Here is a 22,278-nt window from a genome sequence, read left to right on the forward strand (position 1 = left end):
TTGTCTGCTGGAGGTAAACAAGAAAGCTGATTCTGAGGGGCAGGTCAGTCACTGCAAATCCTTTTCCTGCACAAACCCAAGGTGATCTAACTGAGCTCTGCCTGCTGCTACACCATTTCCAGACATATTGAACAGCAGTCTGGGTTCTCCAGACCGTTATTTGCCCTTTGTTCCATTCTGTACATCTCTCTGCAATTCCTTGCAGTCGTATGGGCTCACGTAAAAATACCAAAGTCACCGACAACAGCTTCAGTTATAAATAATCCTAGGACAAATAATCCGAGTTTCAGGAGGAGCAGGTGTTAAAATTACATGCATCTGGGAGAAATCAGCATTCCCTAACACCCTCTGATAAGGCTTGCATGCACATTAGCAAAAACTCACCCCAGCTCCTTTGGCACGTTTAATTTAATTTAGCATTAACATGGAAGCTGAAAAAAGGACAAAAACCTCCATAAGCCTAGGAACAGCTTTGCCATGTCTCTTGAGATGCATATACTACCATTTCCCCTAAAACGGTGATCTTGATAGAGATATCCTTTTATGCTAATATAAAAAGTTATTAGTATTCAGCAGGGGAAGCTCTGGAGAGCTATTTCTAACAGTTTAAAAATAGAATTTAAAAATGTTCCTTTAAACATCACCAAGGGAAATTGCACAGTCAGGAGAGAAATTGCTTACAGTTATGCACAAGCCCATGGCACTTCAGAGGAAATAAAGGCCTTCAGTCTCCAAGCATCCATTTATGTCCTTGGGAACACAGGGAAAGGAGAAAAAGAACTGGAAGCTAAGTGTCTGCGATGTCTTTTTGAGAGTGGGTTCGAAGGACCTGATGCAGAACAATTATTCAGATACTGTAAAAAAGAGTACAGACCTGTGGACAAGGAAGGAACTACTGACAACCAAAGGAAGTTCTTTGGCTGCCTAGGCAGGTCAGGAAGCTCAGTGTCTGAAGTCATTCAGAGAAGAAAATGATTTCCTGGAAGCATCTCTATCTTCCAGACCACAGGAAGCTCCCAGGTGACTGCAGTGACCATTGGCCCTTCCTGAGAATCTTCCTCCTCTCTGGGCACTCTTCATGCAGCAAGAGGCAGTATAACAAAAAGGTACAGGGACTCATGGCTCAAAGCTCAGATCCAGTGAGGAAAATTATCCTATAGACCACTTTTCTACCACTCTGGAAAGTTTTAAAAGGCTCCTTAAGATCCTGTGAAGGTGAGAAGCAGAGCACATAGATCAAATCCTGATGTGCTGGGCACTGATACGTGTGTGAACCTTTCTCCTAAGTCCCCACCATAAAATCATGAGTATTTGTAGACTGCAATTAGCTGTGTATGGTAGCATTTTAAGAAAGAGGAGGATAATTCTTTATAAAATAACATTTTGCCTGTATTTCCTAAGAGTGCAGGATAACTGACATTTTCTATGTCCACAGTCAAGAGAGATGAAGAACACTCCTTGCATTCCAAAACCAGGACTCAATGGAAGCCAGCTCTGAACATCATGGGATTTCCTTCCTTCCCAGCCCCTTTTTATCCCCTATGGCCTTACTTCATTGTTCAGTGGCATATTACAGCAATACATCTCTTTTCACAAAGCCACTTAAAAGGATTTATTGTAGTTCCACACGATACCACGTGTTTATTTCTCTTCTCAAATTATGTTTTCTCTCTGCTAAGCTGAGGGTAATAGCTGCTGAATGCTGATTAGGGTTTTCCTTATTTGATTACTGTTAATTAGAGTCAAGCATGCAGTGCATCAGACAGGAGGACTGCAGCTCATGGTGACACTTCAAACAGCCTGTTTAACTTCAGCAGAGCCCGCTGGAAGTTTGGGGCTGGAATAACTCTTCAGCAGAGTTGTTTATGCCTAGTTGTGTACCATTACACAGCATGGGGCACTGGACTGTTTGGTTAATTAGTTTAAGAGCCTGTCAGGGGCAGCTCAACTCCAGGTTGACCACTGGAAATCGCAATTAGCACGAACCAGTTTTCCTTTTCGGTCCAATTTCTCGCACACAAATCGTTCCCCCAGATGTCCCAGCTCTGACACCCAGGGCTGCAGGCAGCCAGCACCCACTCACCCTCTCCCCTGCAGTCTCCATGGGACATCTGCAGCAGCACAGAGGGCTGGGCACAGCTGGTCCTGGAGAAAGGCAGGCTCCTGAGGCTTTGGGGCTGGGCTAAAAGAGGACACCTCTGTGCCCCAGTGATGAGGCCAGACCATCTCTGCCAGCAGCACAGGGCTCCTGGAGGAGCTCCCCCAGGGAGGTGTCAGTAGGGAACAGTCAAACAGCCATCCAGCACCAGTCACAGCCTCTACAAACCACAGCTATTGCAGAACTGGTCTGTCTCCTCCAGGGAGGTGTCAGTAGGGAGCAGGCAAACAACCACCCAGCATCAGTAACAGCCTCTGCAAACCACAGCTATTGCAGAACTGTTCTGTCTCCCCCAGGGAGGTGTCAGTAGGGAGCAGGCAAACAGCCATCCAGCACCAGTCACAGCCTCTACAAACCACAGCTATTACAGAACTGTCTGCCTTCCCCAGGGAGGTGTCAGTAGGAAACAGGCAAACAGCCATCGAGCATCAATAACAACCTCTACAAACCACAGCCATTACAGAACTGGACTGTCTCCCCCAGGAAGGTACAGTAGGAAACAGTCAAACAGCCATCGAGCATCAGTAACAACCTCTACAAACCACAGCTCCTACAGAACTGGTCTGTCTCCCCCAGGGAGGTGTCAGTAGGAAACAGGCAAACAGCCATCCAGCACCAGTCACAGCCTCTACAAACCACAGCTATTACAGAACTGGACTGTCTCCTCCAGGGAGGTGTCAGTAGGGAGCAGGCAAACAGCCATCCAGCACCAGTAACAGCCTCTACAAACCACAGCTCCTACAGAACTGGTCTCCTTTCCCCAGATCCCCAGTCCACTCCCTCTTCCTCATATGACACAGGCTGCAAACGACATTTGGTGCTGAGTTACCTCACACACAGGTTGGAATTGTTGATATTGTCTGAGTTGAAAGGTGATGTAACCTACACACAAGGTATCTCTGAAACAAAGACAACTTAGAATTTACCTTGACTCCAAAATTAAAAGTAAACCTATCACCTTCCCTTATACCCAGGGATATTGGCAATTAACAATTTATCCATAACTATGAATAAAGTCCTCAATAGAGTTTCTACTTCAGTTTATAATTCAGTAAAATCTTTCTCTATGTTCTTGATACTAGACAGTAGTTTGCTTTACAGCCCTATCGTTCCAGGTTACCAAGTTTCAGGTGTTAAATAACTAAGCTGGCATCCTCCTCACATCAGCCAACCACGAGTGAAATATTTGAGGAGTGAAATTGACTGGAAAGAGAGATAAATTATTTCAATCAAGAAAACAGCTTCTCACAGACGACATGCTCCTGACTGCATCCACAGTCTCTGCCCCATGTCAGCCTCACTGTCTGCTCAGGCACTTCTGCTTCTGCTAACTCCAGGGCCAAGCAGCTAAGACAGGAAAGTCTCCTCCATGTGTATATCACAGTTATCCAGGAGAAGAACTGCCCTTCATTAGTCACACATAAAATTAACTGCATTATATGCCAGCCATAGACAGGCCCATGAGATGGTACCGAAAATAACCCCCTTGGTTTTCATAGGAACACAAATTACAAAAAAAAAAAAAATTAAAAAGATGGGATTAAAGGTGAAGTCATACTCTGGAGTAAAAGTTTCGATTTCTTAAGTCAGCATATCTTTTTATGTGTTTAAAACTGTTTCAGCCTGTTCAGAAACTGCAGGAAATCATTCCGCTGATTTTTTAACCTCAAAAGTCAACAGGATTTCACAATCATGGGGCTGAAATCCTAAAATCCAGATCTGTGCCTTGTCAAAGCAACAGTAAAAAATCCTGTACCTTTGTCCTTTCCCACAGCTTTGAAAACACTCGGCTGTGGGACTAAAGATACTGTGCTCATTATTCTCACCTGTAGTAACTATTCTGTGATTCTGCTATTCTACATCATGGCCTCAAGTGCATTGCTGGGGTTTCTTTCCAGATTTGGTGGTCATCAGTTAATGAAAATGCCCTCGATTCCACGTCCCTGCAGGCATGGGGAGTTATGGTATTCTAGGGGGGAGCTAAACCCCAACCCACCTGCAGACACCAAAGGGAGGGCGAGCACAGCCAGGCCAGTGTGTGACCAGGGGACACTCACACCAGGAGACACTCACACCAGGAGACATCCTGACAGGAGAAAAAGGGGATGTTTCTCTTCTCATTCACAGTGACACAGTGCTGGGGTGTATTTTCTGCCACCGTCACCAGGACACAGAGTTTATGCAGCTCTTCACCCAAGGGCAACTTCAAAGCCAACAGATGAAATCACATAAAACTTTGTTTTACGTGTGTTTTGTTGTAGTTTCTTTCCTAAGAATAATTACAATCACATCTTTATGAAAAACACACATGATGCATTGTTCTAATAATGCAACATGAAGTTGTCATAAAAGATAGTGGACTTTCAATAAGCAAAGAAAATTCAAAGGGCTCTATGTATCATTTAAATATACTAGATGATCAAGTAATGTAAGTATTTAATCTAGAATTAGGGAGAGAAGATCCTTCTTTCATCAGGTACCTACTTGCCTACACAACTCAAGGCTACAGAAACACCTAACTTGCCATGAATTCAACTTTTCAATTCTTAAATCTCCAATTATGCTTTCACTGCACTTACAACAAGCACTTGAAACATTCCAGAATTCTTTTTAAGGAATTTCTTCAGTCGTGTTTTTTGTCACCATGAATGTATGAACTGTCAGCATATGGCATTTCCTACAAAACTCTGGAAGACCTTTGTTATTCCAGTCTTGGGAAACTCCGTGATCAACAGACTGAGGTAAAACATGTTTGTGGCACTTGTGGCACATTTCATCCAGCTCACAATGAATGGCTGGCAGGATGAGCCCTGCCCCTGATCCAGCTGACTGCCTGTTGCAGCATTTCCTTAGGGATGCCAGAAACAGGCAGGAGAGCAGGGCAGATGGCACAGCCTTGCTGAGTCCATCCTCCCACCCTGTGGGCAGCTGCTTCCTGCCTTCAGAACCACTTACTGCCATAACCTGTGCAGGAAATCTGTTCTAGGGCCAAACATCCACATGGCAAAAGGAGTTTTCTCAACCTGAAGCCCCCCTGTCCCTCAGGACCCCACTAGTGCTGAGCAGACAACACGCAGCTCCCATTAGACACCCCTGGAGATGTTTGCCTGCTCCTCATCAGCAGACTGTTGATTGCCTCTCAGCTTGTGAGCCCCTCCAAGATCATGCTGTAGGACTGAGCAGTCCTTTTTCTACAAAGAAATTCCTCCCTCTTGAGTAGCATCTTATTTGTTACCAGATTCTCCATTTTGGAGAGCTGAACATTTTCAGTTTTGACCTTGTCTTCTGCCATTCTTGCAGCCCATCCCAGCTTCAGATCTGATCACACACAGGCTACTCCATCACCCAGGTCATTAATAAACACCTTGACTTGCATTGGAGCCTTACAGAATCCCAGTCAGCTCTTTCTCTCCTTTTGAGAGCTGATCACCAGTAGTGCTCAAAAGATTTTCAAACCAGCCTTGCTTCCTGCCCCTATTATTTTTTCCACGTTATGTTTCCCAAGTCTGCTAATGAGGCTGTCGTGTGGGACAGTGTACAAAGGCTGAGCACAGCCAGGATGGCACCTTCCATCTCTTTTCTAACCACAACGCCTCCTGCCCTGGGAGGTTTTGAGAGGGAAAATCACATTGGTTTGACAAAATTTCTTTTCAACAGCTCCATGCTTATCTATTAGTCATTTCCCCGTGCTCTTTTCAGGTTTATTGACTTGAATGTTCTTGGCAAAAGTAACATAATACTGATATTAATAGCGGGGTTCATCCCACACTTAATAACAAGCTTCATCCTAAATTGCTTTATTAAAATTTTACAGAATGTGAGAACTGACATCACCCAACAGTAGAGACCACAAACACAGAAATATTCAGTTATCTGTAACTTTTAAATTAGACAAGTGTGAGGGCAAGCAAATAATAAAATCTCCACTGTATTAGAACAGACAAAATTAAACTGGATGAATAATTTCAGTTGTCATAATTATGAATTTAGAGTATTAAGGAAAGACTTAAAAGACGTGGTATTAAACACATTGCCAGTACTGCTGAGCCTCTCACTGAGATGCTGTGAAGTGAGAAAGGCTCATTCAAAGTGGACTGACAACAGTTATGTCCTTCCTCACAATCTTTATTTGAGGCTCACTATTTAACCTTTTATTTCCTGCAGGCTTACCCATTGCTGACTGCCAGCAAGGGCAACTAGAAGCATCACTGTCTGTTTTACTTCATCAGGAGCACTCCCTGGAACAGACCATGTACCCCAGAAGCCTGCTCAGACCACAGCTCTCTGTGCAGTCCTTCAGAAATGACAGCAATATGGCTGTGGCTGTGAGAACAGCTCTGGCAATTCAGTTCCTGACCTTTTTCCCAACAGGCAAGAGCAGGAATATCACCTGGCGCCACAAGGACCTGTCAGATCACAACAGAGGAATGCACATGGCACAGGGTTACATGCAGACTCTCAATTAATCACCCTACTCTTCAAATTCCTGACATTCAGTTCAGTCATGGAAAAAATGCAGCTTCAGTAAGATGAGGGGATTAGCACCAGAGGACTTCCAAAGTGTTCTGTTGCATTTCTATCAGGAAAAGCTAAGCATGTAAGTGCCAAGTGCACATGTCAGTGCACAGCCACGGATGTCAGGATCCTCAAGGAACCATCACACTACCAAGGCAGCTGGAATTATGCACAAAAGATTGGATTTTAACCTGGCATTCAGGTAAATTTGAGGTCCCTCAGAGCTGAACTTGTGTCCACTGATAATTTTACACTCACGCTTCCTTAGCTAGAAAGATGCTGGAGAGGAATAAACCGTTTCTGTGAATACTAAAACCCATGAAGTCCCAAAATAACAGCACCACTATTTATAGAGGTAAGCTCTACACCAAACAAGTTTTGGTTGTTTTGTATATAAACAGAGGGACTGAGAACAGCTGAAAGACACAATCTCAGAAAGAAGACGTGATGCAGACATTGCAAAAGAAGGCTCCAGGGCTTTGTTTGCTTTTACATTCACAGGCACTCTCACCGTGCTTTTAAATATGTTATCAGAACAATTTGTTCCTTTACCTCTGCAGCTTCGTTTCCTCCAGCAGCTATTCTGAAAAAGTCCTGTGTTGGAAATCTAATCAAGCCTGAAGGTACCCAGCTCACAGCCTGTGCTTTTATTGCTAGTTTGTCTAAGAAATCAAAGAAAAATGACCACAGTTTTCCCTTAAGACAGTTATGATGGTGGAAAGTAATGAAAGGTGCTGTAGGAAGGAAGGGGGACGTCACACATGGAGACAGGGACAATGAAGGAAGACTAAGCTAAGGATTAAGCTGAAGTGAAGGAATGAGCTTTGAATTGTTCTCAGTGTGGAAGATATGACACTCAATGAGACTATGTCCAAAAGACACAAAATTGAACCCAAAACCAGGCTCTGGAGTATTTCAAAAAGAATGTTACTACCAATGATGACAGTGTACGAGCAGGTTTGGTTCAACTACAAGGCCAGAAATACAACAGAATCCACTCAAAACGTGGGGAAAGGTGATGATGGAATTCCTGGAAGGTGTGCTGTTGATCAGCCAGTGTCTGTGTTAATGGAGCTGGGAGTAAAGCTTTGGCAAGGCTCGGTGCACAGAGCTCCTTACGATGAAGAGCCCCTCTTTCCCAGCATGATGACTGCCCTGGGCTGTCAGATACTGAATGGCTTCATCATCGACCACTGCTGCCCTCAAAGTCTGTATGCCCAGCTGGGCTTCAGAGTGAATCTTTATTCCAAACCATGGCATAGCTGCTAAGATTAATTCAGAAATAATCAGTGGACAGTGGTCTCACAATCCCAAATGGAGGTAACTTGTTCACGAAACAGACAGAACAAGGACCTCTTTGAAATTTAATTTTAAAAGATCATGAAAACCCCCTTCATTCCTGGCTTCTTCCCTACACGAAAGAGATGTCAAGGATTTACCTTCCATTTTAAGGGCTGCATCCATTGGGAGGGTTTCCATAGCTGCCTCAGAGCCCTGGTGCAGAGCAGAGGAGCCGGGCTGCCAGGGTTCCCTCCAGGCACAGCTTCCCCCAGGCTGGCACTGAGCATCCTGAGCTGCTGCCCAGGGAACGCAGCCAGAGCAGGGCTGGGCTCCCTGTCTCTGCCCAGGGCAGGATCAGGGCCACAGCTCTGCCCAAATGTCACCCTGGGCTTCTCAGGAGAGCCTGGCCTCACAAATTAAAGCCTTTGGCTGGCTCCAGAGCACAGCAATCCCTGGCAGCCAGGATTCCAGTAACTGCCTGTCTTGTCACCATGACTGAAAGGAGCCATGGACCATTTCAGCCAGGCCTTAAACAGCTTGTTTTAACCAAAACTCTCTACATTCATCCTCTTACTAAATTTACACTGGGGATGCAGCTTAAAGCTGAAGAACTGAACTAAAGTAAAATAAGATTCAAGCTTCTCCTCCCCTAAACCAAAGCAGATTTTTAATGTGGCCAGTGAATCAAAATACTGAATTAATTTTGCCTTTGAGCACTGACAGAATCTTTGGCCATGATGACCAGGAGGCAGTGACCCAGCAGCTCCTTCTCCAGTCTGAGAAACTTGCCCCTGATGAATGTTTGAAGCCTAAGGCAGAGGTCTGAGGGAAACCCAATTCCCTATCTCCTTTTCACATGTTCCTTTTGACATGTCCTTTCCAGCAAGGTTTATACTGACTCTTTAAATTTTTGTGTATCCTGTAGCATAAAGAGAGCATGAACAAACCTTTCTCTGAAAAGATTTAACCTAAGTGCTTAAACTCAATTCCCAAAGTCAAAGCCTGACAAGTTATCAGAGGTCTGTCTTCACTAACTGCCTTCCCAAGGTTTCAAAATTAATTCTTTAGAAAACTTTAAATGGCAAAGTAGCTTTTCAAGAGCTACTTGAAAAGCTTTTTCAAGGTTTTCAAAAAAATAGTACCCAATTATTTAATTGTAATATTAAAGAGGTAAATTTATTTATCCTGTTTCACAAATCAAGTGTGTCATATTGATCTAGAAGCACACTATCAAATGTAGGTCTCAATAAAGAACCCAAAGTTAAAGGGTTCCTTTGATGGCTGATGATAATAAACCAATTCTTAAAAAAAATTTAAAACCTGCAATTTTATCTTTAGAGCACTTAAGAATATGACTATTTTTACAATATTATAGCAAGTTATATACAAGGTTTTTTCTGAATTATACCTCCACACAAACATAAGCTATCAAGCTGTCATTATTCTACTAGACCTTAATTAGCTGCTCACATTAGAAATATCCTGAGATTTCTCTCAGTACAAGGGTCTGTAATTTGTGTAATTAAGATAATATTTTGATTACATGGCTCCAATCTTTTAGGCCACGTAATTAGAAATGGAAGACATTTTAAAGTGACTGTCCTTTGGAGAAAAAAAAAAAAAAAAAAAAAAAAAAAAAAAGCTCAAGCAAATAAACCAAAGAGTGTGATGGGTCATTTCTCAGCACCATCCCACTGGCCCCTCTCTCCCCCCTGGTACCATTCCCTGGACAGCTGCCCCCAGCTGCTGCAGAGACAAATTTGGGCCCTGTGTGAGGAGCAGTGGCCCACAGGCAAAGATGGATCTGTTGGATCAGAGCAGGAGGGTTTGGCTGACTCACACCCTGATTTCCATCATTACCTTGCTGAAGGTGTTTTACACTGGGTGAAATGAGCTCCGGCTCCCCACATTTTCATTCTCAGCTACATTCTCCTTTCAGAGTTTGGTCTTTAACATAAAATACCCACCATCTCTTTTCCACTTTTATTTTTGTCTTTATCTCCAGTTTGATTAAGAGATGCAGCACACACAAAAGCCAGAAGCAAGAGGAGCCTCAGAGGAGAAATACACAACAACGGGGGAGAGAGATGGCACGCTGCATTTGAATCAGAGTTCTTTGGCCTGACCTAAAGCTCCAGCTAGCCTTGGGGGAGTCATCAAGGCAGCATTTTATCCTCCTCCCGAGTTGCCATTTTTCTATTTTAGACTCCTGACTACAGGAGAGATGCAAAAGTCTGGACTGTGAGTCGAAGGTGACACATTCCTCTTTTTCCTCTTAATCTGAGAGACTTTTCCTCTTTTCTACAGCTCCTCGTTTGAAGAATGACACTTCAGTCTATTAAATAAAAAAGTGCTTGACTAAAACATAAAGGCAAGTGATAGTAAATTAATCCTCAATACTCAAAAACTGACAGCAGTGTGTATGAGGAGTTCAGCTGCCCTCCTTACACTGAGTGACAACTCAGAAATGCATCTGTAAACGCAGCTCTTTGGATGCTTACTTGTAGGCTGAACAGAATGTAATAAAAATAATTTAAAAAATATACATTCCTAAATCCTTCCGCTTTTCAAAGCTCAGAAATTAAGAAAGACAAATGAGGGAGAAATTACGAGTCTCTAATGAAAATTCTTGGAATTTTGAACTTGGAGAAATTTAAATTCAGTCTAAATTCTGTGTAAAAAGCAGACAGCACTCCTTGGCATCTTGCCTGGTTCAAACCTTAGAATTGCAATAGCACTTGTGATACAGATTTTCTCAATCCAGAAGATCACCACTTCCCTCAATGCCCTTCCATGGGGTGGACTGCTTCAGTGGAGTAATAGCTTATCTTCAGGTTTAAAAAGCCACCAGTAAAACCAGAACAACCAAAAAACTAATTCCCATTGCAGTCTAAAATGATATCTAAAATTGATGTAATCTTTATTTTTTTCTCCAGTCCATGAGGCTGGGCAGGTACAGACCAGAGTAGCTCTGGGTGAAAGAAAACTTTCTCTCTTTTTCCCCGCAGTAAAGTCTAGGCTAGCAAGTGTTTTCAGCTCTGAAACTTGCCTGGGGAAGTTTTACTTTAATTTTCTCTAGCCTGATCCTCAGCACAGTTCTCCCAGCTCTCATCTCCAGCCCCATAAAGCCACAGCTGCAAAATGCCACTATGAGAAAATCAGCATAGAACTGTCCAACACTCTTAAGGATATATCAAGCTATTTCTTCCTCAGAATTTATTTATTTTAATAAAGGAGAATTTTAAAAAGTTTTTATAGCTAGAGCACTGCAGCAATAATGCCTTTCTCAAACTTCTATAACCTAAATCTCTTGAAAAATCAGTTAATCACATCAGCTACGTCTCCACTTGCTGGCTAGCCAACAATTCTTACCACAGTGTCTTGTCAAATGAGTGAACATCTGAGAGGTGTTTGCCAAATGTTAATGCTTAAGGACTCAAAAATTCAGCCATCTGCAAATTGATTGGGTGCTTTGCTTAGGGCAGGGGGAAGAGTTATTTATGTGTAAGAACTCCTCGATTTGTGTTTGCTGGCCTGAACTAAGTGTGCTGGACACATCTGCTCTCAGGAGGACCCAGGTGTGCTGAGACACACAGCCCATGATGCACTTGTCCAGCAGAACTAAACTCCTCATTAATATGGCAATGACACGAAATCTAAGTCGCTAATTGTACACACAGAAATATTTGTCAGTTTGGGTCCATTTGCAGCAGCGTATTTTTACACAGCAGAGATTTAAAAAAACAAAACAAAACATCCTTTCAGTTATGAGTAGTGTAATACCAGACTCTGATTTGTTATTAAGATAGCTCATGAGAAGGTAATTTTCTTTTTAATATCTCTCTCAATGCCCAGTACTTCAGACAAAGCAATAACATTTTCTTATACCCATTCAGAAGCAGAGAAACAGCTTTTTCTCTGCTTTCATATCCCTTAAAATGAGGAGGATGATTTAAAAAGCGTGAAGGTTTAAAATCAAATGACACAATTATATTGTTCTCTGTGTTATGACCTATATAGGCTATATCCTAAAAACTAAATCCTTTGGGGTTAATGACACTTTAGAGATCCAATTAAAATCAAATGTTTGTTCTGCTGTCATCCACAAGGTGCCCATTGCTGTAGCAAGAGTAGATAAACTGAAGCACTAAGATTCCCCAACAAATGTACCAACTCCAAATATCCAAAGCAATTATTTTCTTTTCATTGAAAAACAAATTGCTAAAGCACTGCCTCCTCATCTAAAAACCAAAATAGTCAAGCCATTTTTTTTTCCCTTCTTTAAAGGGTTTTGAAACATCCAGGATGAGCATTTCTTTCTGATCCATCCCAGCTCCTGTCACTCCTGGCAGGAATAAAAAGAAAGGGGCCTTTCTGTTCTGCTCCATTAAAGAAACTTAGTGGACTGAGGCTGTGCTGTGGAAGAATGAATCAAGACGTACCCCAGAAGGATTCCTACCCTGGCACCTCCCTAACAAACACAGTGCCAACCCCTAACCCAGGCATTACAAACACACTGGGGCTGCATGGGCATCAAGTCTTTCATTACTGAATTAAAGTGCGGACTGACTAAATGGATATAAAATTACTGACTTTCTGTTCTACCTTCAAAATCATTTGAAAACTGAAATGAATCCTTTCCCAGCGAGCATTTATCATCCTATTACATTCGCCCTGGGGGATGTTAATGGTTTTGGACTCCTGCCTCCAGCCCTTACCTCACCTCCAAGTGGGTATTATGTGATGGCAGTGCACATTTCATCAAGATGTATTGCTGATTATATTTCCATTAAAGAGTATGGCCAAGTCTGACTCCTAATTTCTCCAGACTAATCCACCACTGAGAGCTTCCCTGCACTGATGAGTTCATTGCACAGAAAGGATTCCTTTCTCCTTTTCTTGCAATTTGCATAAATATGTGTCCAGAGTATGAGACTGAGTTAATCAGTTTTGCCCACAATAATTAGAATACTGACACAACCCCTTCAGTTTAACGGAGTGCTGTTCATTCAATTACTCTTTGTGCTTCGAAGTAGTTCAATGCCCATTTTCAGCAAAATATCTCAAAAGAACTATGATTTTAGACCACAGGCTTGTATTCCCCCACAAGGCATTTAAGGATGTGTTGGAAAGTACTGCACAGACACAGAAGAAAAATTATAGGCTTACACCTAATCAAAACAACAATTCTTTACTGCACACAGATCCTTCTCCTTTATACCAGTGCTCAATTATCACGTAGAAAATACACCAAGGAATGGTAACACTGAAACCATCACACTTGTCAATTGGGTACAAAATTCAAGCACGAAGGCGTTAGCATTTGCACAAGGAGAAAATTTCCTTCTCCAAATAATGGTCTGGAAAGAGAATAAGTCACCTGCCTTTCAGTTCTGCTGTTCTGCTCCCCAAATGGTTATTACAAAAGAATAGCCTGTTAGGCATCCCAGTGCCTGCACTTGGGCTGTAAATAAAAGCTTTTCTTGCTCGTGGCTTTCCTTATTCTCTTCCCAGATCTCTATTTATATAATTTGATTATTAGCTTTTATGAAGGGAAATTCAAACTTGTGCTGCTTTTGTTGAAAAAAGCTAACTAAGGGGTGCTTACTGCATGAGTCACACTAGCTGCATATGGTGACACCTCCTGAGTTATGTTCTACTATTTGTTTTTAATTATTAATGTGTTTTGCTCTGTTGAGATTTATTTCTTTATTTTCACAGATCCATAAAACCCGTCTCACATTAGCCACACAGATTTCTTGTCAGGACTGTTCTGTACACCCCAGTGTTTGAAACATGACCGATCAGGTGAAATATTTGTGTTTGACACAATTCTATAGTTCCCTGAAAATGTAAATATGTAACTGCAATTGCCCTTCTCAAGTACCAGTGAGTCAGGGAAAAAAAAACCAACACTCTATGTCATGCAATACAAAGCAAACAATAAAACAATTATGGTGTACAGCAGCGTGGAGAGCAGCCTCATTTCCACATGGGAAGACACATTTCCTTGTTTGTTGGGGTTTTTTGTTTGTTTTTTTTTGGTTTTTTTGTGGGATTTTTTGGGGGGTTTTTTGTTAGGTTTTTTTTTGTTTTTTTTTTTTTTTTTTTTTTTTTTTTTTTTTGGTTTTTTGTTTTGTTTTTTGTTTTGTTTTGAATGCTTTCTCCACAGCTATTTGCATGAATTCATGTTTGTCCCAAAGGGCAGAACACACCATGTGAAATCCTAAGGCCCCATTTCCAGTAAGCCAAGGGGCTGTGCAACATCCACAGGTAAAGAATGCTTCAGGAAACCAGCTGTGGCTAGTGCAGCCACAGGAATAAACCAGAATAAACTAAAGGAATAACCCTTTTAAAGAAGAGTTCCCAGGCTGGCTCCCTACTGAGGCCACTTTCCTGGGACTCTGGAAGCTTTCATATGTATGAATTTGAGGAACAGGAGAAAATTTCTTTTTGTCTATAAAGCCCTGAAAAGCAGAGGGAAATCCTTGACGAGTTAAGGCTGACACTTTAAAGGAGTTGTATATTCAGCTGAACCTGAAATGTTGTAGAAAATACAGCAGCTATGATTTCATTTCCCAAGTTATACATCATTACTAGAGGATTAAGTGTTATTTTACTTTTCAAGCTTGTTAGCATTGCAGAGACACGTCATCAGATGTTTCCAACTGGGTGACAAAACTGTCCATTAAAGAAAAAGAGAGAGAAAGAGAAAAGAAACGAAAAGGTGAATCTCCCTCACGTCTTCCAAGGAAGTACCATCAGTGTTTAAGAGCTGGAAGGAGTAGGGTTAGTGCTGAATACGCTACAACCCCATCATCTGTTGAGCTTTGAGGGCAAGAGATGGAGAAATGATCCGGAGCAGAGGCACATAAGTCCTATTAAAAAACACTCAGCATTGTAAATAATTAAAACCTATCACATCAGGGACCTGCCTTCCATTTCATCCTTCCTGGAATCACGGCATATAGGATGAAGTCTGTGGTTATATGGAGCTTTTAAAACTAGAAGAGCTTTTAAAACCTTTCTCTGCTAAGGGAGAATGTCACACACTGAACTGCTGAATTTTGCCTCAAGAAGGGGATTCTTTGCCCCTTAGAGACTGGAAAACACCTCAGCTCCAGGAAAGGCTGGACAGAGCAGCAAAGCAATAAACCCAATAAACCCAGACACTCACACTGCCTCCAACGACAAAAAACAGAAAAAGATGTCTCAAAGATTAATTTTTTTACTTTCCTGATCAGGAGAGGAACATCACGTAACTGAAAACAAAACAAAACCAACCTGCTTTTATTCTGTTACGAAGTAGTGATAGAAATTCTGTATTTAAAAAAAAAAAAAAAAAAAAAAAAAAAAAAAAAAAAAAAAAAAAAAAAAAAAAAGATGCCAAGATAGACTTTTATAGACTGAGTAAAAAATTTTGAGTTTTAAGAACTAAGTTTTTGAAAAAAAGTAAATGAAGTTAATGAAAGAACAATAATTTAGTGGGGTTTTTTTAAGGTTTTAGTAATGCTGCAAACAATCCAATGCAATTTATTCATGCTTTTTAAAGGCTGACTCTGTAACCCTGCACTTCCAGGGTCTCCTATTGACCTCAGGAGCTTCTCACAGGGTTCTTACATAGCCACTGCTTTTGCATGAAGGTCTGGCTTTGGGAAAGCAGTTACAGCCTTACCTGCATGTCATCTGGATTTGTCTGTGTGTGCAAACACTGGGCTGACCAAAGGCAATTCACCCTTTTCACTATTTAGACTGAAAAGCTACAAACAGGTTGCTCTAAGCCAGGAACAGCATCCAGCAGAATTAGGTGACTCTTTTCAGAGGCATCTGCTCAGCTTTAGTGTCCATGCTTCACTCCTCCAGCTCAATCTTGGGAGTCAGTTTAACTCCAGCAGGTTACTCCCGTGGAATCATCACCACACTTTCCCAGGACTGGAATGCCAGTAAAATACAGCTTGGCTACTTAGTGTGTTAAAAGGATTAATCACTTTTGCCAGGCCCATTTTCACAGGCTGGAATACACAGCAGATCTCAGATGGATTTCCTTTGGTGGATCATTTTTAAACTGATTCCTTAAGATGTGCCCATCCACTAGGACACAGATAAACTTGAAAAGTGTTATTCTTTTACACTTTGCAGAGCCTTAAACAAGGCTGAGCTCATTCAAAAGAATCTTTAACTTAAAGAGAAAAGGAAAAACTAAAAAAAAAAACTATTTCAGAGTTTTTGTAACAGCTTAAGGAAGAATCAATCAATAAATGAGAAACATTTCACTCTTGAGGGACAGAAGGAATGAGAAACAAAACACTACTGACAATTCACAGGAGCATCCCCCCTCAGCTAGGAAAAACTGCCTAGGGAATTTTTAAAATAAATAACCTGTAGTTCAGATAGGCAAATCTTTAAAATTCTCATCTAGTTTTTACTATCAGGAGCTACTTCACCCTAACCCAAAATCTAGAAAAGGAGACCTCTTGGCCAACCTTTTCCTACTGTCATTGAAAGCTCCATCTCTGACCTCAGAGAGCTAGAGGACAACAAGAGCCCACCACAAGCACAGAAATCATGCCTACCTCTGCATCCCCCTCTTTTGGGGTCCCACAAAGACAACAGCAATGAAACCAAGCTTTTGTAAGTTGTTCTTTCTCCAGCTAATTCCTGTCCTGCATCTAGGGGAAGAATATGTTCTTCTTAATCAATAATAATCCACTGCTGTCTATTAAAGAAGATGGGCAGCACTAGAAGAACAAGAGTCAGGAGCTTGATGCCTATTTTCTAGTCTGTTTCCATCCCAGTCACCACGGAGAGTTTTCAGGGTATGGAGGGAAATGTCACCAGGTTCAGACCACTAGAGCAATATGACCAACATGAAAAGGACATTCCCATCCCCTGCCCCCTAAACAGCACCTGCAGCAGGTTTTCCACATGGAACTTGTGACAGACAGCAAACTACAAACATCTGGATACAAAAACCTGCATTGTGAGGCTCTGCATCACATCTCCAGCAGCCTCTTGGTACCCAGAGTGGTTTTCTTCACCACAGCTTTCCTGGAGACTGCAGCCCCCAGCCCATCCCTCTGGGGCACTGCCAGCCCCAGGTACCTCAGGACACAGAGAGCTTCAGGAGCCTGGCACCTCCTTGGCAGCCAAAACAGAGGCTGCCTCTTATCCATCCTTTTGTAACTTCAGTAGCACCGAATGGCAGCTGACAATTTTTTATGACAGCTATTGTCTGTCGTACACCAGGGCTTTTCAGAGCCTCAGGAAAACCAACACTCTGGGGGCATATTCCAGCCTTCCAGCTCACGGTTCTGATTCTCCAGCAGGGGCAACTCTTCTGTGCCTCAGCCCACAAGAACAATTCCTTTGGCTAGCTGAAAAACCCATTAAAAAACACCAAGGAAACAAGAAAACCTGCTCTGATCTGCAGGGAAATTGCTTCCCAAGGCATCTCCTGTCTGACAATGGGAATCCCTTCGTTAATTTACACACAAACATAGAAGATAACTTTTTTTTTTTTTTCCTGTGGCTAGTCCATGAAACTCACTATGCTGGTTTCTGCAGACGGGTAAAGTGATGCAGATCTGGGCTGCCAGAGAACTTTGTGTCAGAGCAATCTGGCCAGCTGAGGAACACAGAGCTCTCTGTGCTTTCTGATGTGCACACCTTTAAGTCCCTGAGTGAGGTTCCTTCTGCTGCAGACATTTATTTCTTACTGGTTTTATTCACTCCCAGGGCAGGGAAGAAATGCTTCATTACTAAAGAGATACCTTTTTTTTTTTTCCCCCAGGGAGTTGTTCTCAATATAAACATCTGCCATCTTTTAGTCAGTATTTCTTAAAATATTTAGAGAAAAATTGGTTCCAACAAACAAAATTTAATCTAGAAAAGAGTGTGTCGACTTAAAGATTCATTAACTTAATGAGATCAGCGTGGTTTTGGTCACCAAACAGTGCTGTAATGTTGTTTTGAAATAATCTTTCAAATCCTTTTAAGAAAGTATTTGTTTTCCTTAGGCAAGAGCCCTGGTAACTCAGGGACAGCCCAAAGTCGATGTGAATGTCTTAGTGCAGTTTGTCATTAATGCAGCACATCTCTCAACTAAAAATAAAAGTGGAATTGTCTCCATAAAGTCAAGTCTGAGGAGGGGATTCGCTAAGTGTCTCAATAGAAAATGTGATTTGCTTATTCATTTTTAAAAAGTGGTTTTGTCTAATGCTTGCACTTACCAAGTGCTAAACAGCAAATTTTGGGAATACAATGTGAAGCACTTATGGCAGTAAATTTGGTCTGTAGCAGAACCCTTGAGGTTAAGATGACTTTCAGACTGATTCAGACATGTGAAAAACAACACAGAAGGCTGAAGGAACTGGAGAGGTTATACCAGAGTATCTAAACACTGGCCTGAAATATCAACTAAGCTATTAGCAAATGTTATTGCATTAATTGTTCATGGCAAAGGGCGCTGGGTTTGGAAAAGGACACTTTTCTTCAAAAGCACAATATGTGCCTGGACTACCAAGGGCTTGAAGAGAGGCTCTTGCTGTGACCATAAATACATTTCAATGAGTTGTGTTCAGTCAAACCCCACCCAAAACAAATAACAGGCGAGCAAAAGACAACCAGGAAACATTTCTTCATTTTCCTTGGGGATGGCATTTGCCAAGTGTCCTGGCTACACCAAGATTAATCCTCCTCGGCATAAGGCAAAATGTGATGAACTTTGAAAATACTATCTTTTGTTGTTCAGGCGAACTCCAATCCAGATTAATATGCAAATGTCTATTTACCTCGGATCAGTTTTTGTAGGCAGAATAGATAACATGGCCAAATCTGTGCCAACAGGGATAAAGTGAGCTTTTTTGGCTTTCTTTGGGCATATGGATCAGCTTAATCTTGATGCTATTTACATAACATGCTGTCTCCTCCAAAGGTAAGCTTCGATTTAGAACTTGATCTTTAATTTAAAGTTTGCCCATGGCTTCTCATTCTGCAGCAGTGCCTCAGGTTTCAGTAGTAGCTCCCAAATGAGTTGGGTTAAAATCAGGGTTTCTGCTCTAACAAAGAATCTGGAAACTTTACGTCTTTGGCATGACATGAGAAAGTTCTGTAGTTCTGAGGAGCAATTGGCTGGCTCAGAGGGAGCCCAGACTCTGCTGATTATGTGGAACTGAAGAAGAGAAAAATAAAAACTTTTTATTTCCAGTTTGAAAATCCAAGGGAAGCTAGAAGTCATGCTTCCTTTGTGTCCAGCCCTCTTTTCAAGACTGTCTGATTAGGTGAGAGCACGGATTACAGAGCTGAGGTGACCTCTGCTGTAATCCTTAAACACCCTGGGAACCAAAAGGGTGTTTTCCCTCAGCTCCTGCAAAAAATATTTGCCTCTTCCCAGCTTTTGAGGAAAGAGCACACAAAATCAGGGTCTGAAGGGCAGTCACTACATAAGGCAAACCACAGAAATAATCAAACTACCTTTTTACACGAGAGAAAAGAGAGTATTTCTGTGCAGTCTTCATGCATTAAGTTCCAAAAAAGTGGCATCTGCAACCCAGTAATTGGCAGTGACCATACCAGCAAACAGATCTTTTAAATACAGACAGCAGAATGCTCCTTTCAGCTCTTAATAGGCGGCAGGGCAATTTATAATCTATGTATTCATTTCTTGCCTTCTCCTATCCTCCCACACTGCAATACTAGAGCAGATATATAGGCTAGTTATTTTACACCAGCTCAGTAGTAATGTTAAAATAGATTGAAGAAAAGATAAATAGGCCATCAGAGTATGGTCTCAGTCATGTGATGATTACTATTCTGGAGCAACGGGGTTAATTCTGTACAAAACCAAGATCCCTTTAAAAAAAAATAAATTTCCAGCTTAGAAAAGTACTGATGTTAACAATATTGTAAAGGTGTATTAGACTTACAGCACAAAAAATTGTGTGAATAGCAGTACCTGTGACTGCATATCCTCTGCTGCCAAACTTTCTGCTTGTTGCTGCCTAGAAGAATACATTTTATATATGTTCACAATAGTGGCTGAAATGTGAAAGCCCTGAGCTTCCTTCAAACAAAACAGCAATTTCTAAGTGCAAGAAACCTTGCTTTTGTGCCACAAAGCATTAGTCTTGTCAAATACAAGCAAGCTCAGTTGGATGAGGTTTTTCAAGTAGATGCAAGAGCTTCACAGAAATAACAGGAGAGAGCAAAAATAGTTCAATGAAAACACAGTCTATCTCATACACCTTTGAGGAAGGTCTTTCTTTGTGTTTGGTTTCCTTAGCACCTTTTTTCTCTTCCTGGCTTTTCCTTGCTAATGACTGAATCAATCAAGTAATGTTTACCTGTGGCAGATAACATTAAACTGAACGCTAAGTCAATTGTCATTTTGGTGATTGAAAAATAAGCAAAAAAAAAAGCCCCCAAAGGAACAACTAGACAAAATCACCTCACAGCAGCAGGAAAGAGATCTCAAATGTGACTGGCACTGTGCAACAAGCAATAAAGGGAACGAGACTTTAGAGCATCAGAGTCAAATATCAGAGTTCAGAGCTCTTTGTAGTTGCTACATATTGCTGTCTCTTTTGTAAGACAGCAGATCTGCAGTGCAGGCTCCTTTGCTGAGACATCTCTCTTTTCTTCTCTGGGCAAAGAGACACACAAAATCAGCCTTTTTGTTTCAAGTTATGGTCCCAAACAAGGTCTTCTGTTGGTAGAGTCTAAGGAAAGCCATGAATCCCTAGCAATAGAAATCTTTAATCATATCAAAAATGCCTAACCAGTCTATAATCTCCTGGAGGAGAATCGAATGCTGAATCTCAGTGCTCAATCCTAACTTTCCTTTTTAATGGATGTCCCTTCAGCTTTTAAGGCTGGTGTTAATTTTAGCACATGTGTTTCTGTGAAATGCCTGAGACAAGCACTGTAAAGTCAATGGGATTGTACCTTTGATTACAGGCCTAGGGCAGTGAACTTCCCTGCTACAAGCCTTGCAAGGATGTATGTATTGTCCCTCATGAGACATTCAGCATTATAAAGTCAGGGAAAGGCTCTGGATTTTTCCCCCTTCTCTGATTTATCAGTTTTTGGACATAGTAGCAAGAGTTTAACAACAATAATGTACTAAACCCACTAGAGCTGTACACACAAGAGGGAATGTGTGCAGTACTCATAGTTTGACAGTTTGCTTTTGAGTTTAACCGTGAATCTCTGAGAAATTCAAATGACATCTGGACTCACATGCTCACCAGCTGAAGTTGTACTCCTTCACAGAAACAGTTTTACTTCTGAAGTGGCAGAAGAATATTCTTTGGTACCATCTCAGCTGTTCCCCTGTGCAGGGTCCAGGCTGGAGGAGCCTTTTCCTGGAGCCTGCAGTCTGTGGAAAGATGCTCCCAGGGAAAGATGCTCCCAGGGAGCAGCTCAGGAGGAGCCACAGCTTGTGAGAAACACTGCTGTTGAGGTTTGGGGAGACTGTCTCCTTGAGAAAGGCCACACACTGGGGCAGGCAAAGAGTGAGAGGAGAGAACAACAACAGAGACGTCTGCTGAGCTGGCCGTGGCCTCTCCTCCCCATCTCCCTGTGACACCTGGGCAGAGCAGCAGGGAAAACTGCAAGTGGAGTTCAATCCAGAGAGAAGGAAGAAGTGGGTAGAAGGTGTTTTAGGTTTATTTCTCAGTATCCTAGTCTCACTTGATTGGAAACAAACGTAATTAATTTCTCCAAGCTCTCCCCTCCAAGAGGTAGGGGAAAACTGCAAGTGGAGTGGAATCCAGAGAGAAGGAAGAAGTGGGTAAAAGGTGTTTTAGGTTTGTGTTTGTTTCTCAGTATCCTAGTCTCACTTGATTGGAAGCAAACGTAATTAATTTCTGAAAGCTCTCCCCTCCAAGAGGTAGGGGAAAACTGCAAGTGGAGTTAAATCCAGAGAGAAGGGAGAAGTGGGTAAAAGGTGTTTTAGGTTTGTTTCTCAGTATCCTAGTCTCACTTGATTGGAAGCAAACATAATTAATTTCTGAAAGCTCAGTGTGTTTGCCTGGGACGGCACTCGGTGAGTGACCTGCCTGTCCTTATCTCCACCAAAGGTATTCCTCTATGTCCCCAGTCCAGCTGGGGAGGGGAGTGATGGGGTGGCTTTAGAATCCAGCCAGAGTCAAAATATCACTATTTTAGGCAATGCATTCCAGTCCCTAACACTCACTGCCTTTTTTGTATTCTCTAAGTCTTAAGTATTGCCAGGTTCAGTTGAAATAATGAGCTAAAGATGGGTTGCAAAGAAAATATTCTCATATATTTTTGCTCTCCTAACAAGAGTAGCTGGGAGATGGCAC

This window comes from Sylvia atricapilla, chromosome 2, assembly GCF_009819655.1.
Source record: "Sylvia atricapilla isolate bSylAtr1 chromosome 2, bSylAtr1.pri, whole genome shotgun sequence".
NCBI classification, from domain to species: Eukaryota; Metazoa; Chordata; class Aves; order Passeriformes; family Sylviidae; genus Sylvia; species Sylvia atricapilla.